The sequence below is a fragment of the Triticum urartu genome, chromosome 3 (assembly GCF_003073215.2).
Source record: "Triticum urartu cultivar G1812 chromosome 3, Tu2.1, whole genome shotgun sequence".
Taxonomy (NCBI): Eukaryota; Viridiplantae; Streptophyta; class Magnoliopsida; order Poales; family Poaceae; genus Triticum; species Triticum urartu.
Window position 1 is genome coordinate 720,161,332 of NC_053024.1, and position 19,385 is coordinate 720,180,716.

Sequence of the window (19,385 nt, forward strand, 5' to 3'; positions counted from 1 at the left end):
ATGCCTAGTTATAATAATCGAGTGCAACTGCGCAAGCTTACGGATGTCCACATTTGATGAGATGCCACAAATTGGTGTTAATTAATTAAGCAATTCAGCCAAAAAATAATAAAGAAATCCATTCTGTCAAAAATTAATAATCAGCCAGTCCTTTCTCTGTAATCGAAACTACTCCCTCCTTTTCCAAGACATGCACATATTCCAATATCTAAATTTACCTAACAATTAGACATGCAAATGTGAAAAATATATGTGAAACACAAATGGCATCAGTGAAAAATACTTATGAATATTAATCCAAAGATCATATCATTTTTGTGTCACTTGACTACTTTTCTAGTTAAATTGTTGGTAAAACATAATTTTCTGTTGCCGTGTACGCCTTGCATTTTTAGATGACGGAGTAGCCACAACTACAAGTCGTACTACCTAAATGTTCTGGAAAGAAAGAGAGAAATTGAAAACAAAACTTTGTCCTGTTTTCATGCATTCCTCTCCTTGCCCCAACACGCTTACTGTGTGATTAACTATTTTTTGGACAATGAAAACATTAACTAATTTCATTGTTTAAGGTTTACAAATAGTAAGTTGGTAAAAATTCATGGATCTACATAACCTGCATCGATCCATCAGACGGCCATCGGCATCACATACGCTAGCTACCAAATCTTTATTGGAAGGTAGATGACAAAAGCAACCTCTACCTGCCGTCTAAAACACACGCCGCAAGCTAGCTAGTTCGATCGAACACACAACGCCAGGCTTCCAAAGAAAACTAACTAGCTAGAGAGAAGCTAGGTCGTCGGCACCGGCGAGGGTCGATCTCACATTTGACGCCGGCTGACTGGCCGGCCGACCGATGTCGTCCATGGACTGCGCGATCCATGTGGTGCTGGGGGTGGTCATGCGGAGGAGCATCTGCCGGCTGCACGAAGTCGTCGCCATGGCCGTGGAGCTCGGCACGGCGCTGCTCGTGGCCGTGCGGTTCTCCGGCATGGCCTTCCGCCGCACGAGAGCCCCGACTCAGGTGGTCTCGGGGTCGACTCACTATTACTACTACGCCCCCGTGGCGGCCTCCATGGTTGGCATGTCCAGGCTCGACAGGCACTAGTCACCGGTGAGCTACACCCCTCTGGATTCGATGTCTAATCAATCGTGTTTTCTTTATTTTGTGAGTAATAATGAAATTCAGTGCTTGATTAGCTACATACACACACGTGCACTGTATATTAAGCAATATATGTGTTCATCATGATATCGACATAGTAATTGATCACTCTCGCATGCATTTGAGAGCAATATGGTGGTGATTAATTGGATCTTTGTCAGGTGCCCACTTTTGTGATGACTCAGGGGTCCATTTGTGTTTCTTTCTTTGCTTGCTAGCTCATTTTTGTTTTGAGGATTCATGATTCACTATTATGTAATTAAGTGTAAATGGTAACTAAGCCTATAATCCTCCAGTAGTTTATAGAATACATATAGCAGATATGAGATATCAGAAGCAGAATCGAGAGAGAACAGACAAGAATTAGTTACTCTGAAATCTGGATACAGCAATAGAGTGCATCCAATATAGGTGGATCTTCTTCCTTGCTAATGTCCATGTTTTATCGTTCGGGTTTTTATTAATCGCTGGTTATGCATGTGATGTATTATCAATTTGCGGATATTGCTCGTAGTCCAACTAATTTTGTTCACTGAGAATTAATTACCGGATTCTTTGTGTGTTGTTTCTATATATTGTTCACGGTACGTGTGATTTCTGAAATGTTTGATCTACTAGCTTGTAATCAAAGATAATAATGCACTAGTTTGTTGTAAGAAAATTGTACATTAAGCGTCACAATTTTTGTTACTTGATTCAGTAATCATACCACTTAGGATTGTAAAAATTCATGAATTTCTTATACTACATCTCTCTAAGGCGAGGCTTCCAAAACTAGGTCATTTAATTGGTTTCTCTAAGTTGTATCAAAGTACCTTGTTTTTTTAGATTTGTTTCATTAATTACCTGATGTGCCATGTAATCTATTCGGAACAGCTCGTGGTGTGTTGGTTGTGAAATAACAAACTGTTCGACTTTATTTTTTTTTGCACCTTGAACTATCTTGTTGGATGAACTTTGTTGTTGGCCGTTGGTTTATAATCTAAAGCGCGGGGAGGGGGAGGGGGGCTTTCTCGTCATCGATATATTGAGTGTTCAGAAAAGCACACTCAACTTATATCTTTTGGTCTATGCATATATGGTAATTGCGCTGACCAGAATATTCAATGTGCTCCTCCATCAATTTGATCAGGGTGGCGTGACAGATACACACTTGCTGCCTTACAACTTGACTATATATTGTTGGATAGCTATGTTTATTTTTGTACGTTATATATAAGGTGACAATAAGAATATGATTTCTCCTCTAACCCTCTTGCTCTTATCCTTCACTGAGGCTACTCATTTCTTAGTCTAATAAGCCATTTTAGACCGTGCGCAGGGGGGGGGGGGGGGGGGGGGGGGGGGGGGCTATGATTCAACAAAATAGTTTTGTGACACCAATTTTATACTTGGTATTGACAGGTGAGTGCTATATACTAGAAGAATTTAGCCGTTTTACTGTCTTTCCCTTATTTGGCTACTTGCACGGAATAATCCTGGCAGGTGCTGGAGATCATATTTGGTTGCCAAAAGCAAAAGAACTAACTGGGCCGGGTTGGCATATGCAAAGGCACATTTGAGTTGCACGGGTGTGTGTGTGATCAAGTGATTGGGTTACTCATCCAAAATTTTATCATTCTCTCTGTAGTTTAATTAAGACTTCTTACAAGTATTACATGTGCGCTAATTAATTCAGACTTCTTACAAGTATTACTTATATTATTTCCTATCTAATGTATCGTTTATTCTTAAACATAAACAACATGACAATAAGAAAAAACCAAATGTATCCAAGATTGTTCTAGAGGAGTAGCGCACAAAGAACACAACTAGGAGACCCATGGCGGGCCCCATGTATAAGGTTGGCACGATCCAGTGGGCTACTCCATTAGGTCACATCTGCAACTATACAATATGTGACCATGTTAACAAAATGAGTTTAGCCCTAAAAAAGGAGTTGGGCAATCATGTTGCAAATATGCTTTCAACATGAAGTGAAAATTGAGTACAACATGATGGTCATGATATAGGATTAGGACATAATCGCCTGTATAACCCGGTGGGCGGGGCTTGTGTACACTAGAGTAGGCAGCCATTATGTTTAGTATACTCATCATGAGCACATTTAGATCAAGAGATAGCAACTACAACATAAGGGAGCTTTAGATTGAAAATGGAAAAAAAACTTGTGTCATCGGTGGGATATCGGGCTACTTGAATGTACTTAAAAAATGCTCCCTTCTAACAGCTAGATATAAAACATGACTTCTGGCAAGCACGTGCATATATATGGGACCGACATATTGGGGGAGAGGCAAGTTACAAAACTTACAAGAAAATCTATGTCTGGGAGCAAGTTTCTTGTATTGGGCTAAAGGAAGTGCACATGGGACCCATGCTTGAGGGACAGATCGATATTTTAACCGACCAGTTCCAAAGCTTATGAAATAAATCTAGTTAGAGAGGATGAGAGATTTGTAATTATTACCACAAAATTCATGCCTTGTATAATATGTCAACATTGAATGCAATTATAATGGCCTAGGCGGGAATGTTAACTCTGATTGGACGGCTAGACCCGTCCTAAGTAAAAATTCGGACAACTCTGAAGGCTGATAACATGAGAGGTCCCCTAGGGAGCTTAACTTGATGTATATGTTCATCTACACCGACGAGCTATGAGTGAGCTCCCTACTACACCTCTCCATTTCCACCAATGCCAGATCATATGACAATAAGAGCACATGAAACTTCCACACTTGCGATTGCCAGGTACGTGATTGGCTATATATCTTGTTAAAAGTACTGCATTGCGTCCATTGTTCTTTATCAACAGTTCCATGGTTGTGAGGAACCTATGACTACTAGAGCACATGAACTATCCTGCTCCTGCCATTGCGGTTGGTTTTTTTAGTTCATGGTTTTGTTGCATGGTGGCCAGAGTTCATTATTAGCATTTCCACCATTCAGATTGTTAGTTCTTTGATGAGCAGGCTGCGACACTCGATTTTAGAATATTTATGTGGTTTCTATTCTTCTCTGCATGGATATTGTAAGATAGCTAACAAATTCGATGTTGTTGAATTTTGGTTTAATCAAGGTTCTTAAGTTGTGATTCTTACGGTCTATTTTTGTTTCATTCGCTTGCTGGGGTCGCTAGAGGGAATATGTCGTTGGGTAAATCTGATAATGAGAGAGGTAGGAGAACAAGGCATGATCTAACGACGCGTTAGTGGGTGATTATACAGGTTCAGACCCCTCTTTGGAGAGGTGTTTCTTGCGTATGGATTTGTTGCTACAGAGGTTTTGAACCCGTAATTGGACGCCAGTGGTATGCTTATATAGGGTTTGCTACCCCTCGACTGCTGCTACGTTACAGGTGTGTTAAAGAGTAATAATACATGTCCGCTACTGGAGGTTATGGACGTTCTAATTGTTAGTAGAAATGTCAAGCTTCAAATCTTGGTAACGTCTTCATCAATGCTGCATACCGCTGGTCTCCTAATAAGCCGAGTGAGGTTCATCCGAATGAAAGATATATTTTTCACAATGTGAGCCAAGTGACGGAATTGTCCTCGAGGGTGTCTCATGCCGAGTGACATAAAACCCTTATGTTACTGATGATATCTTTGTCTACAAAGATAATCTCGTCACGATGTTCTCTCCAAGGAGAGGGCACACACCCTCATCAACGCCGTTGCATGATTTTTTTCACGAATATGCAACGATTGCGTATCATTCCATTGATAGGTAGAAGAGAACAAGAGTTTCACAGGAGGAGGGGGGGTAACCGCTCACTACGTACGCAGAGAGGCATAGGGAGAGGTTACACGAGCAGAACACGGGATGCTCAGCCTGAAGAGGCTCAAGGTGGCATGAGATTAGCTATGTCTTTGGTGCCGGCTATGATTCAACAAAATAGTTTTGTGACACCAATTTTATACTTGGTATTGACAGGTGAGTGCTATATACTAGAAGAATTTAGCCGTTTTACTGTCTTTCCCTTATTTGGCTACTTGCACGGAATAATCCTGGCAGGTGCTGGAGATCATATTTGGTTGCCAAAAGCAAAAGAACTAACTGGGCCGGGTTGGCCATATGCAAAGGCACATTTGAGTTGCACAGGTGTGTGTGTGATCAAGTGATTGGGTTACTCATCCAAAATTTTATCATTCTCTCTGTAGTTTAATTAAGACTTCTTACAAGTATTACATGTGCGCTAATTAATTCAGACTTCTTACAAGTATTACTTATATTATTTCCTATCTAATGTATCGTTTATTCTTAAACATAAACAACATGACAATAAGAAAAACCAAATGTATCCAAGATTGTTCTAGAGGAGTAGCGCACAAAGAACACAACTAGGAGACCCATGGCGGGCCCCATGTATAAGGTTGGCACGATCCAGTGGGCTACTCCATTAGGTCACATCTGCAACTATACAATATGTGACCATGTTAACAAAATGAGTTTAGCCCTAAAAAAGGAGTTGGGCAATCATGTTGCAAATATGCTTTCAACATGAAGTGAAAATTGAGTACAACATGATGGTCATGATATAGGATTAGGACATAATCGCCTGTATAACCCAGTGGGCGGGGCTTGTGTACACTAGACTAGGCAGCCATTATGTTTAGTATACTCATCATGAGCACATTTAGATCAAGACATAGCAACTACAACATAAGGGAGCTTTAGATTGAAAATGGAAAAAAAACTTGTGTCATCGGTGGGATATCGGGCTACTTGAATGTACTTAAAAAATGCTCCCTTCTAACAGCTAGATATAAAACATGACTTCTGGCAAGCACGTGCATATATATGGATGGGACCGACGGGTGGGTGTCGGTTGTTTGTGGGTGGTGGGGTGTGTGGTGGGTTTTGGGGTTTGGGGGTGTGTTTGGTGTGTGTGGGTGGTGTATCCCGGTTGGTGTTGTGTGTTGGGTGTGTTTGTGGTGTCTGTTTGGTGTGGTGGATTTTTTTTGCTTTAGTTGGTTGTTGGTGTGGGGGGCTTTTTGGTTGGCTGTTTGTGGGTTGGTTGGGGTTGGGGGGTTTGACTTGGGTTTTTTGATGGGGTTATTGTAGTGGTGTGTGCGGGTTTTGGTGTGTGGAGGGGAGGCTAATTGGTTTTACTGGTTACGGGAGAAGGAGGGCTCGTGGGGGCGAAGTATTTGGTAAGATACTAGGTGTGTGGGGGGGGTTATCGGAGTTTCGGGGGAAGGAGGGGTTTTTTGGGCTCGTGGTGGTTTTTTGTGGGATTTTGGTTGTTTTTTTGTGTTTGTTTTTTGTTTTGGTGATTTTTTTTTTTAGTTGGTTTGGGTGTTTGTTTGTTGTAGTTTGGACTTTTTCTTTGTTTTTTTACATGAGTGTTAATTGGTTGCTGTTCATTTGTTGTGCATTGGTGGGTGTTTGGTTTGTTTTTTGTCGCGGGTTTGGGTGGGTGAAGTGGTTGCGTTGGTGTGATTTGTGTGATTTGGTTTTTGTTTCTTTGTTGTGTAGCTGGGTTTTGGTTTTGGGGAAGGTGTTCTTGTGTTTGCGGTTTGTTTTTTTTTGTTTTGGTGTTGTATTGTGGTGTGTGTATGGTGTGTTGTGTCGTGATGGATGTTGTTTTATTGGGGGTTTGTTGTGTTTGTCTTGATGCTGTGTTGTGTGATGTTTCTGTTGGTGGTTGTGCGTGGTTGTGGTGTTGGTTTTGTTTTTGCTGGTTTTCCAGTTTTTTGTTTTTGTTTTTTTAGATAGCTTATGAAAAAAATTTGTTGTTTTTGGTAGGATTTGGGCAGTGTCACGATGGGTTGTTGGGTGGATGTGAGGTTATTGTTTGTGTATTGTTGGAGAGTATTGTTTGGTGTTGTTCTATGTATTTTGTTTTTATTTTTTGGGGTACTGGTGTGGTTTGTTTTTTTGTTGTTGGTTGGTTGTTGGTGTTTTTTGGGTGGGTTGGGTGGTGGGTGGGGGTGGGTTGTGGGTGTTTGTTTTTTGATGAGAGATTTGTAATTATTACCACAAAATTCATGCCTTGTATAATATGTCAACATTGAATGCAATTATAATGGCCTAGGCGGGAATGTTAACTCTGATTGGACGGCTAGACCCGTCCTAAGTAAAAATTCGGACAACTCTGAAGGCTGATAACATGAGAGGTCCCCTAGGGAGCTTAACTTGATGTATATGTTCATCTACACCGACGAGCTATGAGTGAGCTCCCTACTACACCTCTCCATTTCCACCAATGCCAGATCATATGACAATAAGAGCACATGAAACTTCCACACTTGCGATTGCCAGGTACGTGATTGGCTATATATCTTGTTAAAAGTACTGCATTGTTGGGGAACGTTGCAGAAAAAAAAAATTCCTACTCGTTACACCAAGATCCATCTAGGAGTTCATCTAGCAACGAGTCATCGGATGCATCTACATACCTTTGTAGATCGCGTGCGGAAGCGTTCAAAAGAACGGTGATGATGTAGTCGAACACGACGTACTGACCTCTCAATCATCTGGGTATTGACCAATCTTGCGGCCGTTTTTTTTTGCGGTGGGGAGAGTCAGCTTGTTTGGGTTTTTGGGGTGTGTCTCTGCTTGTATCAGTGGCGGCGAGTGGTATTGTTTGGTGTGGTACTGGAGTTTTTTCTTGTTGGTTTTCAGCGTACGGACGGGTAGATCGTTCTCCTTCCTTTGTAGTTTCAGGCAAGGGGTGGATAGGAGGGTTGATGAGATCAGCAGCACGACGGCGTGGTGGCTGGATGCATGGGCGTTCACAGTAGAGGGTGGTTTTTTTTTCGGCCTAGTCTTACGTGAGAGATGGATGAGCGTACGGGGCGGGAGGGAGGCGCTGGGTTTGGGGCTTGGTGTTATGCGTGCCAGTCCTGCATGCCACTTAGTTAATATTTAGGGGTTAGGGTCCTGAGTGGGGTGTTCTGCGCCTTAGCCTTGTGAGTTACTCATTCCTAGCGGCGCCAGTTCAGGAATGGTTGTGGGTCTGTGTTCTCTCTCCAAGGTGACTGAGAGGGTGGTTGCGCAGTGAGTTGACCTTCCCGTGTGGAGGTGGATTACTCCTCTGGGTTTTGGAGCCCAGTGGTGCTTTTGGGGCTTGGTGCCTGGCTTCGATGTGAGCGCCAAATGCGGGCACCCACTAGGCAGTTCATTGTGGGCTACCTCAGGGATCAGGTGGGCTGGTCACCGGTGGGCCCCTGGGACCCGGCTGTCTGGTGGGTTGTCCCTGGACATTAGGGATATTCGCGAGGAACTGAGTTTGTCGGTTTATAGTTATTTTTGGTATTTTTTGTTGGTGTGATTGTTGGTTTGTTGTGGTGTGGGGTTGTTTATGGTTTTAGTGTCGTTTTGGTGGGTGTTTCGTGGTTGGTGGTATTTGGTTGGTTGTTGTTTGGTAGGGGGGTTGTTTTTTTGTGTCTGTGATCTGGTGGTCCGTGAATACTTGAGTCCCGCTCGATGGCCGAAACAGCACTTCCTATATATATTCTTTACCTCCGGACCATTCCGGAACTCCTCGTGACGTCCGGGATCTCATCCGGGACTCCGAACAACATTCGGGTTACTGCATATTCATATCTTCAACCCTAGCGTCACCGAACCTTAAGTGTGTAGACCCTACGGGTTCGGGAGACAAGCAGACATGACCGAGACGACTCTCGGTCAATAACCAACAGCGGGATCTGGATACCCATGTTGGCTCCCACATGCTCCATCGATGATCTCATCGGATGAACCACGATGTCGAGGATTCAATCAACCCCGTATGCAATTCCCTTTGTCAATCGATATGTTACTTGCCCGAGATTCGATCGTCGGTATCCCAATACCTCGTTCAATCTCGTTACCGGCAAGTCACTTTACTCGTATCATGGAATGCTGACTCCTGACCAGACTTGGTTACTTTGAGTCATTATTGATGAATTGTCATTGGCGCGGTTGGTCGATGTGGGCCCGTTGGGGCCAGGTGGAGTATCCTCTCGCTCGTGCTGGATGTTGCGGAGTGACAATCCCAGTTTGATCCGTCAGACCAAGGGGAGACATCTGTTTGGTGTTTCTTGGGTGTAGTATTAGTAGTTCTTTTATTTTTTTATATTGTTATTTTTTTTTTTTTTTCTTTAGTTTTTTCGTTGTTGGGACGGTTTGTGTATAGGGTTTCGCTAGGCTAGCTCTTATGGGGTTGCTGGGTAGTTCTACAGGCGATCTCATGGTCCTATCGAGGAAATAGAAGTACTTGACTTTTTGGGAAAAGACGTCTAGTCATAAGCGGAACTGAGTACGAGTCTGTGCTATGTGTGGAGGAGATTGGTGTGTGGGTGGTGCACATCGTCGTGTCTGGCTTGCTAATGATGTGATTGGTTCGTTATAATGGGAATTCCTAAAGTGTGTCGTCATGTTGTCTTGGGAACCATGACTATCTGTTGATCAACGTAGCGTCTAGTTCAACTTAGGGAGTTTACTAGGTGATGGTATTTACTTGTTGTGTCGGTGTTTACTTTTTGCTATTTGGATTTGTGGGTTTTTTTTTTTCGTATTTCGGTATGGACACAATTATATGGGCATTGGGAATAAGAACAGTATTTTGTAGGGTTAGGTGGAATTAAGCGAGTATTAAATATGTGATTTTAATTGCTCTTTTTATTATTGGTGCTCTAAGTGGCTATAATTTTCCACAGTCTCCTCACTTTCGCACTAAGCAATTGTGGAGATCTTAGTTAATTCTTGTGTATGAATTGGGTCGGAACATCTCCATGTCGTTTTTGGGTAATCTCTGTGTTGATCATGTTTTTGGGCGTCTAGTGAGTAGTTTAAGTTGCATTCTGGTGATTGTGGCTACTATTATTCATTGGGAGTTTGTCATGGTCGGTAGTTGTCTTGTGTATATCAAATTCTGATGTCGTGTCGTGATACTTTTTCAGTCTGTTATATTGGAGTTTGAAAGCGATCGCTTGTATGTGCTTGTTCTTGTGAAACCGTTGGGTCTCTGGCAAGTGTTTGGTGCATTTTATATGCTTCGAGCGTGTGTGTCTGATAAAGCTTTTGAATTGTGATCGTTTTTGCCTCCTGACGTCTTTGTGGGTTATACTCCTAGGTCGGTTTGATGAACTCTTCACGGCCATATTGCTTCATTGCTGCCTTGTTTTTCTTAGCTTTCTTCGAGGGTTTAGCATATGTATTTGCGGGCTGGGTGTTGGTGGCCGCTTCACATGTAGATCTCCGGCTTGGGGTTGTCGTGGGGCGGACCGCTTTGCTTGGGCAGCGGGTGCAAGGTCAGCTTATTCTTGGAGCGCATTCATTCAAGAGGTTACACGTATTCGTTTTGTGGATGTAGAGTTCATCCAGGAGGCTTGTGTCTGATAGCTACGTCGGGCGTTACGGGTCTTTACGACGAGCTGGTTCTGTGGTCACTGATTGTCTGCGTTTTCCAAGAGATCGTACGAGATAACATTGTCGTTGGTTGCTCGTTTAGGCACTTTCATGGATATCTTCTGGACCGTTTTGTCTGTCGCAAGTGCTGGCGGCTTTTTGCCAGGCTATATAGTTACTTTTGGTACCTATTCTTCTTACCATACTTGTAACGGTATGGTTTATCAGCAGTGTCTGGTACATGCGTGATAGTTTATTGCAGTCATATGCATGATTTTGCATAGGATAGACGTATCGTAGGTGGCTGTAGCATAGGGAGGGTTTGTTACGCTCTATTTTCTAATTCTATGATGTTCTGCGCTTTTTTTGTGGTTCGTTTTGGACATTTGATGTTTCTGGAGCTTCTATATATTTCAGGGATACCTTGAGGCACGGTCACATGAACCTCTCTCGTGGATGGGATTCTTGGTTTGTACTTCTTCAATTATCTTATTCAATGGTATGTGCTGGTGTGAATGGAGACTCTTTGAAGTCTGTTCTGCGATTATCTTCAATAGATTTTTGATGCTTTAATTTATAATAAGTCAGGTTCTCAAAGGTCTTCTGTTCATGTGAAATTTGTTTGTGTGCGTCTTATTCAAGTAGGATGGGTGTCCCTTGATGCTGTCCAAGAGTTCTATATCATTGCATTCAATATATGGTCGATTGTCAACTATTAATAGGGAGGAGAATGTAGTAAATCGGGCTTCTTATGCCATTACGTGTTCGTTGTAAAGCTGAGGCTTCTCATTTATAGTCGGAGTTAAACCCACAAGCGTCTTTGTTATCATTATCAGGAGCGATGTTCGAATCCTGAGAGTGCTGTTATTTGCTCAGCCCATAATTCGGAGGGTGCGTTTGTAGGCTTGCACGACTGGTGGTGTCGCATTCTCGTGATCGATAGAAAATCTTCCGGCCTGGTGTTGGTGGTGCAGTGATTAGGTACATTATGTTTGTAGTGTTAAGAAAGCCATTTAAGTGAATGGCCGCGGTTTTTGTTACGGTTTGCATGTGGGTTGCTCCTGTAGTCTTGATAGAATTCTGTTTGGAGAATGCGCATTTGCTTTAGACTATGGATTGGTATGGACTTTATTGCTTCGCTTGATTGGGGTTTTTTGGCTTTTTTTATGGTTTGTGGGTTTTGGGTGAAGAAAGTTCTTCATCGTTTAGTCATCTTCCCTTGATACTTTGTGTAACTTCTTGAGCTCGACAGTCGATCGCCTTTTATAGTTAGAGGTTCTTTTCGTTAGGTTTTTGCTTGTATTGCTCTTCTTCTGTTAAGATCCATTTATTTTCTATGGCTTGCGTGATTGTGGCAGAACGGGGTTCAAGTAGTAAAGTCTTAGTATTTTATACATGGATCTCTATTCGGATTTCATGGCTTTGCCATTTGTCGCAATCGGTTTGGCCGGGTAGTCGCTGTTCTTCATCGTTCAAGTGGGGCGCGTTGTCTTATACATATTGATTTTCCTCAAGTAGCATGGGTTTTTGCATATGGTTCACTGCTTTGGTCGCTGTGGGCGTGTCCTTGTGGTGGTTTTTTGCGATATTTCAGTTAGGTGTATCTTCGAATTTCAGTGATCTTGATCAGATGTATCTTGATCATTATCATTAACTTCCTCTCTAGTCGGTGCAGGCACCTCAGGAACATTTTCTTGAGTTGTGCCATTTTCCGGTTCAAGAGGTAATACTTCATCAAGTTCTACTTTCCTCCCACTTACTTCTTTCGAGAGAAACTCTTTCTCTAGAAAGGATCCATTCTTGGCAACAAAGATCTTGCCTTCGGATCTGAGGTAGAAGGTATACCCAATAGTTTCTTTAGGGTATCCTATGAAGACGCATTTTTTCGACTTGGGTTCGAGCTTTTCAGGTTGAAGTTTCTTGACATAAGCATCGCATCCCCAAACTTTTAGAAACGACAGCTTAGGTTTCTTCCCAAACCATAATTCATACGGTGTCGTCTCAACGGATTTCGACGGATCCCTATTTAAAGTGAATGCGGCAGTCTCTAAAGCATAGCCCCAAAAAGATAGCGGTAAATCGGTAAGAGACATCATAGATCGCACCATATCTAATAGAGTGCGGTTACGACGTTCGGACACACCATTACGCTGAGGTGTTCCAGGCGGCGTGAGTTGTGAAACTATTCCACATTTTCTTAAGTGTGTGCCAAATTCGTGACTCAAGTATTCTCCTCCACGATCTGATCGTAGAAACTTGATTTTCCTGTCACGTTGATTTTCAACCTCACTCTGAAATTCCTTGAACTTTTCAAAGGTTTCAGACTTGTGTTTCATTAAGTAGATATACCCATATCTACTTAAATCATCAGTGAGCGTGAGAACATAACGATAGCCACCGCGAGCCTCAACACTCATTGGACCGCACACATCAGTATGTATGATTTCCAATAAGTTGGTTGCTCGCTCCATTGTTCCTGAGAACGGAGTCTTGGTCATCTTACCCATGAGGCATGGTTCGCACGTGTCAAATGATTCATAGTCAAGAGACTCTAAAAGTCCATCTTCATGGAGCTTCTTCATGCATTTGACACCTATGTGACCAAGGCGGCAGTGCCACAAGTATGTGGGACTATCATTATCAACCTTACATCTTTTGGTACTCACATTATGAACATGTGTAGTATTACGTTCAAGATTCATAAAGAATAAACCATTCACCATAGGAGCATGACCATAAAACATATCTCTCATATAAATAGAACAACCATTATTCTCGAATTTAAATGAGTAGCCATCTCGAATTAAACGAGATCCCGATACAATGTTCATGCTCAAAGCTGGCACTAAATAACAATTATTAAGGTTTAAAACTAATCCCGAAGGTAGATATAGAGGTAGCGTGCCGACGGCGATCACATTGACCTTGGAACCATTCCCGACGCGCATCGTCACCTCGTCCTTTGCCAGTTTCCGCTTATTCCGCAGCCCCTGCTTTGAGTTACAAATGTGAGCAACTGCACCGGTATCAAATACCCAGGAGCTACTACGAACACTAGTAAGGTACACATCAATTACATGTATATCATATATACCTTTTGTTTTGCCGGCCTTCTTGTCTGCTAAGTATTTAGGGCAGTTCCGCTTCCAGTGACCGCTTCCCTTGCAATAAAAGCACTCAGTCTCGGGCTTGGGTCCATTCTTTGGCTTCTTCCCGGCAGCTTGCTTGCCGGGCGCGGCAACCTCCTTGCCGTCCTTCTTGAAGTTCTTTTTACCCTTGCCTTTCTTGAACTTAGTGGCTTTATTGACCATCAACACTTGATGTTCCTTCTTGACTTCTACCTCCGCTGATTTCAGCATTGAGAACAACTCAGGAATGGTCTTTTGCATCCCCTGCATGTTGAAGTTCATCACAAAGCTCTTGTAGCTTGGTGGAAGCGACTGGAGGATTCTGTCAATGACCGCATCATCCGGGAGATTAACTCCCAGCTGAGACAAGCGGTTATGTAACCCAGACATAGTGAGTATGTGCTCACTGACAGAACTATTTTCCTCCATCTTACAGCTGAAGAACTTATCGGAGACTTCATATCTCTCGATCCGGGCATGAGCTTGAAAAACCATTTTCAGCTCTTCGAACATCTCATATGCTCCATGTCTCTCAAAACTCTTTTGGAGCCCCGGCTCTAAGCTGTAAAGCATGCCGCACTGAACGAGGGAGTAGTCGTCAACACGTGTCTGCCAAGCGTTCATAACGTCTTGGTTCTGTGGGACGGGAGCTTCACCTAGCGGTGCTTGTAGGACATAATCTTTCTTGGCAGCTATGAGGATGATCCTCAGGTTCCGGACCCAGTCCGTATAGTTGCTGCCATCGTCTTTCAGCTTGGTTTTCTCTAGGAACGCGTTGAAGTTGAGGACTACGTGGGCCATTTGATCTATAAGACATATTGTAAAATATTTTAGACTAAGTTCATGATAATTAAGTTCATCTAATCAAATTATTAATGAACTCCCACTTAGATTAGACATCCCTCTAGTCATCTAAGTATTACATGATCCGAGTTAACTAGGCCGTGTCCGATCATCACGTGAGACGGACTAGTCAACATCGGTGAACATCTTCATGTTGATCGTATCTTCTATACGACTCATGCTCGACCTTTCGGTCTTCTGTGTTCCGAGGCCATGTATGTACATGCTAGGCTCGTCAAGTCAACCTAAGTGTTTGCATGTGTAAATCTGTCTTACACCCGTTGTATGTGAACGTCTGAATAAAACACCCGATCATCACGTGGTGTTTTGAAACAGCGAACTGTCGCAACGGTGCACAGTTAGGGGGAACACTTCTTGAAATTATTATGAGGGATCATCTTATTTACTACCGTCGTTCTAAGTAAACAAGATGCAAAACATGATAAACATCACATGCAATCAAATAATAAACGTGACATGATATGGCCAATATCACATAGCTCCTTTGATCTCCATCTTGGGGCTCCATGATCATCTTGTCACCGGCTTGACACCATGATCTCCATCATCATGATCTCCATCATCGTGTCTCCATGAAGTTGCTCGCCAACTATTACTTCTACTACTATGGCTAACGCGTTTAGCAATGAAGTAAAGTAATTTACATGGCGTTTCTCAATGACACGCAGGTCATATAAAAGAATAAAGACAACTCCTATGGCTCCTGCCGGTTGTCATACTCATTGACATGCAAGTCGTGATTTCTATTACAATAGCATGAACATCTCATACATCACATATAGATCATTCATCATTCATCACAACTTTGGCCATATCATATCACAAACCACTTGCTGCAAAAAACAAGTTAGACGTCCTCTAATTGATGTTGCAAGTTTTACGTGGCTGAATTTAGGGTTCTCGCAAGAACGACTTCTTACCTACGTTAAAGCCACAACGTGATTTGTCAACTTCTATTTACCCATCATAAGGACCCTGTTCATCGAATCCGCTCCAACTAAAGTGGGAGAGACAGACACCCGCCAGCCACCTTATGCAACTAGTGCATGTTAGTCGGTGGAACCGGTCTCACGTAAGCGTACGTGTAAGGTTGGTCCGGGCCGCTTCATCCCACAATGCCGCTGAAGCAAGAAAAGACTAGTAGCGGCAAGAAAGTTGACAAATCTACGCCCACAACAAATTGTGTTCTACTCGCGCAAGAAGAACTACGCATAGACCTAGCTCATGATGCCACTGTTGGGGAACGTTGCAGAAAACAAAAATTTTCCTACTCGTTACACCAAGATCCATCTAGGAGTTCATCTAGCAACGAGTCATCGGATGCATCTACATACCTTTGTAGATCGTGTGCGGAAGCGTTCAAAGAACGGTGATGATGTAGTCGAACACGACGTGATCCAAATCACCGATGACCAAGCGCCGAACGGACGGCACCTCCGCGTTCAACACACGTACGGGACGGGAGACGTCTCCTCCTTCTTGATCCAGCAAGGGGGAAGGAGAGGTTGATGAAGATCCAGCAGCACGACGGCGTGGTGGTGGATGCAGGGCGTCACAGTAGCAGGGCTTCGCCTATACTACGAGAGAGAGACGTAACGGGGAGAGAGGGAGGCGCCAGGGGCTGGTGTATGAAGTCCCTCCTCTCCCCCACTATATATAGGAGGGCCAAGGGGGGTGGTGCGCCAGCCTAGGAGATCCAATCTCCTAGGTGCGGCAGCCAAGGGGAGGTTTCCCTCCCCCCCCAAGGCACCTAGAGGTGCCTTCCACCATTTGGACTCTTCCCTTAAGTGGAACCCTAGGCGCATGGGCTTTTGGGGCTGGTGCCCTTGGCCCATCTAGGCCAAGGCGCACCCCCTACAGCCCATGTGGCCCCCCGGGACAGGTGGCCCCACCCGGTGGGCCCCCGGGACCCCTCCGGTGGTCCCGGTACAATACCGATAACCCCGAAACTTGTCCCGATGGCCGAAACAGCACTTCCTATATATAATTCTTTACCTCTGGACCATTCCGGAACTCCTCGTGACGTCCAGGATCTCATCCGGGACTCCGAACAACATTCGGGTTACTGCATATACATATCTTCACAACCCTAGCGTCACCGAACCTTAAGTGTGTAGACCCTACGGGTTCGGGAGACAAGCAGACATGACCGAGACGACTCTCCGGTCAATAACCAACAGCGGGATCTGGATACCCATGTTGGCTCCCACATGCTCCACGATGATCTCATCGGATGAACCACGATGTCGAGGATTCAATCAACCCCGTATGCAATTCCCTTTGTCAATCGATATGTTACTTGCCCGAGATTCGATCGTCGGTATCCCAATACCTCGTTCAATCTCGTTACCGGCAAGTCACTTTACTCGTATCGTAATGCATGATCCCGTGACCAGACACTTGGTCACTTTGAGAGCTCATTATGATGATGCATTACCGAGTGGGCCCAGTGATACCTCTCCGTCATACGGAGTGACAAATCCCAGTCTTGATCCATGTCAACCCAACAGACACTTTCGGAGATACCCGTAGTCTACCTTTATAGTCACCCAGTTACGTTGTGACGTTTGGTATACCCAAAGCACTCCTACGGTATCCGGGAGTTACACGATCTCATGGTCTAAGGAAAAGATACTTGACATTGGAAAACTCTAGCAAATGAACTATACGATCTTGTGCTATGTTTAGGATTGGGTCTTGTCCATCACATCATTCTCCTAATGATGTGATCTCGTTATCAATGACATCCAATGTCCATAGTCAGGAAACCATGACTATCTGTTGATCAACGAGCTAGTCAACTAGAGGCTTACTAGGGACATGTTGGTGTCTGTTATTCACACATGTATTACGATTTCCGATAACACAATTATAGCACGAATAAAGACAATTATCATGAATAAGGAAATATAATAATAATGCTTTTATTATTGCCTCTAGGGCATATTTCCAACAATGCATTGCATCCATTGTTCTTTATCAACAATTCCATGGTTGTGAGGAACCTATGACTACTAGAGCACATGAACTATCCTGCTCCTGCCATTGCGGTTGGTTTTTTTAGTTCATGGTTTTGTTGCATGGTGGCCAGAGTTCATTATTAGCATTTTCACCATTCGAGATTGTTAGTTCTTTGATGAGCAGGGTGCGACACTCGATTTTAGAATATTTATGTGGTTTCTATTCTTCTCTGCATGGATATTGTAAGATAGCTAACAAATTCGATGTTGTTGAATTTTGGTTTAATCAAGGTTCTTAAGTTGTGATTCTTATGGTCTATTTTTGTTTCATTCGCTTGCTGGGGTCGCTAGAGGGAATATGTCGTTGGGTAAATCTGATAATGAGAGAGGTAGGAGAACAAGGCATGATCTAACGACGCGTTGGTGGGTGATTATACAGGTTCAGACCCCTCTTTGGAGAGGTGTTTCTTGCGTATGGATTTGTTGTTACAGAGGTTTTGAACCCGTAATTGGACGCCAGTGGTATGCTTATATAGGGTTTGCTACCCCTCGACTGCTGCTACGTTACAGGTGTGTTAAAGAGTAATAATACATGTCCGCTACTGGAGGTTATGGACGTTCTAATTGTTAGTAGAAATGTCAAGCTTCAAATCTTGGTAACGTCTTCATCAATGCTGCATACCGTTGGTCTCCTAATAAGCCGAGTGAGGTTCATCCGAATGAAAGATATATTTTTCACAATGTGAGCCAAGTGACGGAATTGTCTTCGAGGGTGTCTCATGCCGAGTGACATAAAACCCTTATGTTACTGATGATATCTTTGTCTACAAAGATAATCTCGTCACGATGTTCTCTCCAAGGAGAGGGCACACACCCTCATCAACGCCGTTGCATGATTTTTTTTCGCGAATACGCAACGATTGCGTATCATTCCATTGATAGGTAGAAGAGAACAAGAGTTTCACAGGAGGAGGGGGGTAACCGCTCACTACGTACGCAGAGAAGCATAGGGAGAGGTTACACGAGCAGAACACGGGATGCTCAGCCTGAAGAGGCTCAAGGTGGCATGAGATTAGCTATGTCTTTGGTGCCGGCTGAGGCCCAAACCCTAGCATCGTCCTTGATGGCTTGGAGGAGCAGCACGGTGGAGGGGCTTGCATTGTCGAAGAGGCATGCGTTGCGGTGACGCAGGATGGACCATGCGGAAAGAAGCACCAGGGAGGAGAGCCCCTTGCGCATGGCGGTAGGCGCAACCGCGACCGAGGCCGACCACCAGTCCAGGAAGGAGGCCTGGTAGTCATGGGGTAGGGGGATCGGGGCGCGGCACCAAGCAAAGATCTCGTGCCAGACGGTCCTAGAGAAAAGCAGCGGAGAAGCAGGTGGTCGATCGTCTCGAGCTCCTGGGCACAAAGCGGGCAGAGATCATCATGCGGGAGCCCATGTTGAGCAAGCTTGGCAGCAGTCCAGCAGCGATCCAAGACAGCCAACCAGGCGAAGAACTGGATGCGAAGAGGGGCCCAAGAAAGCCAAATAAGCTTCCAGTGCGGGGCAATGGTGGAACCGGAGAACATCGCCAGATAGCAGGACTTAGCGGAGTAGGAGCCGCTGCTCGTCCAACGCCAACGCAGCTCGTCTAGGCGGTAGAAAGGGGTAAATGTTGTAGACGTCTCCAGAGTTCCACGTACTACACCATGGCCTCGGGCCCCAAGGCGCCACAGATGTCGGAGATCCAAGCCCTGCCCAGCAGACCTTGCGCGACGGAACGCGTCCGACGGAGCCTCTTGGGGACCAAGTCGAGAATGGCCGGGGCAAGATTGTTGACGGATTGCCCCTTGATCCGCCTGTCCGTCCAGAAGAGGCAAGAATTTCCTTCCCCCAAGATCCACCTCGTGGAAGCATTGAAGATCTCCTGGACATCAG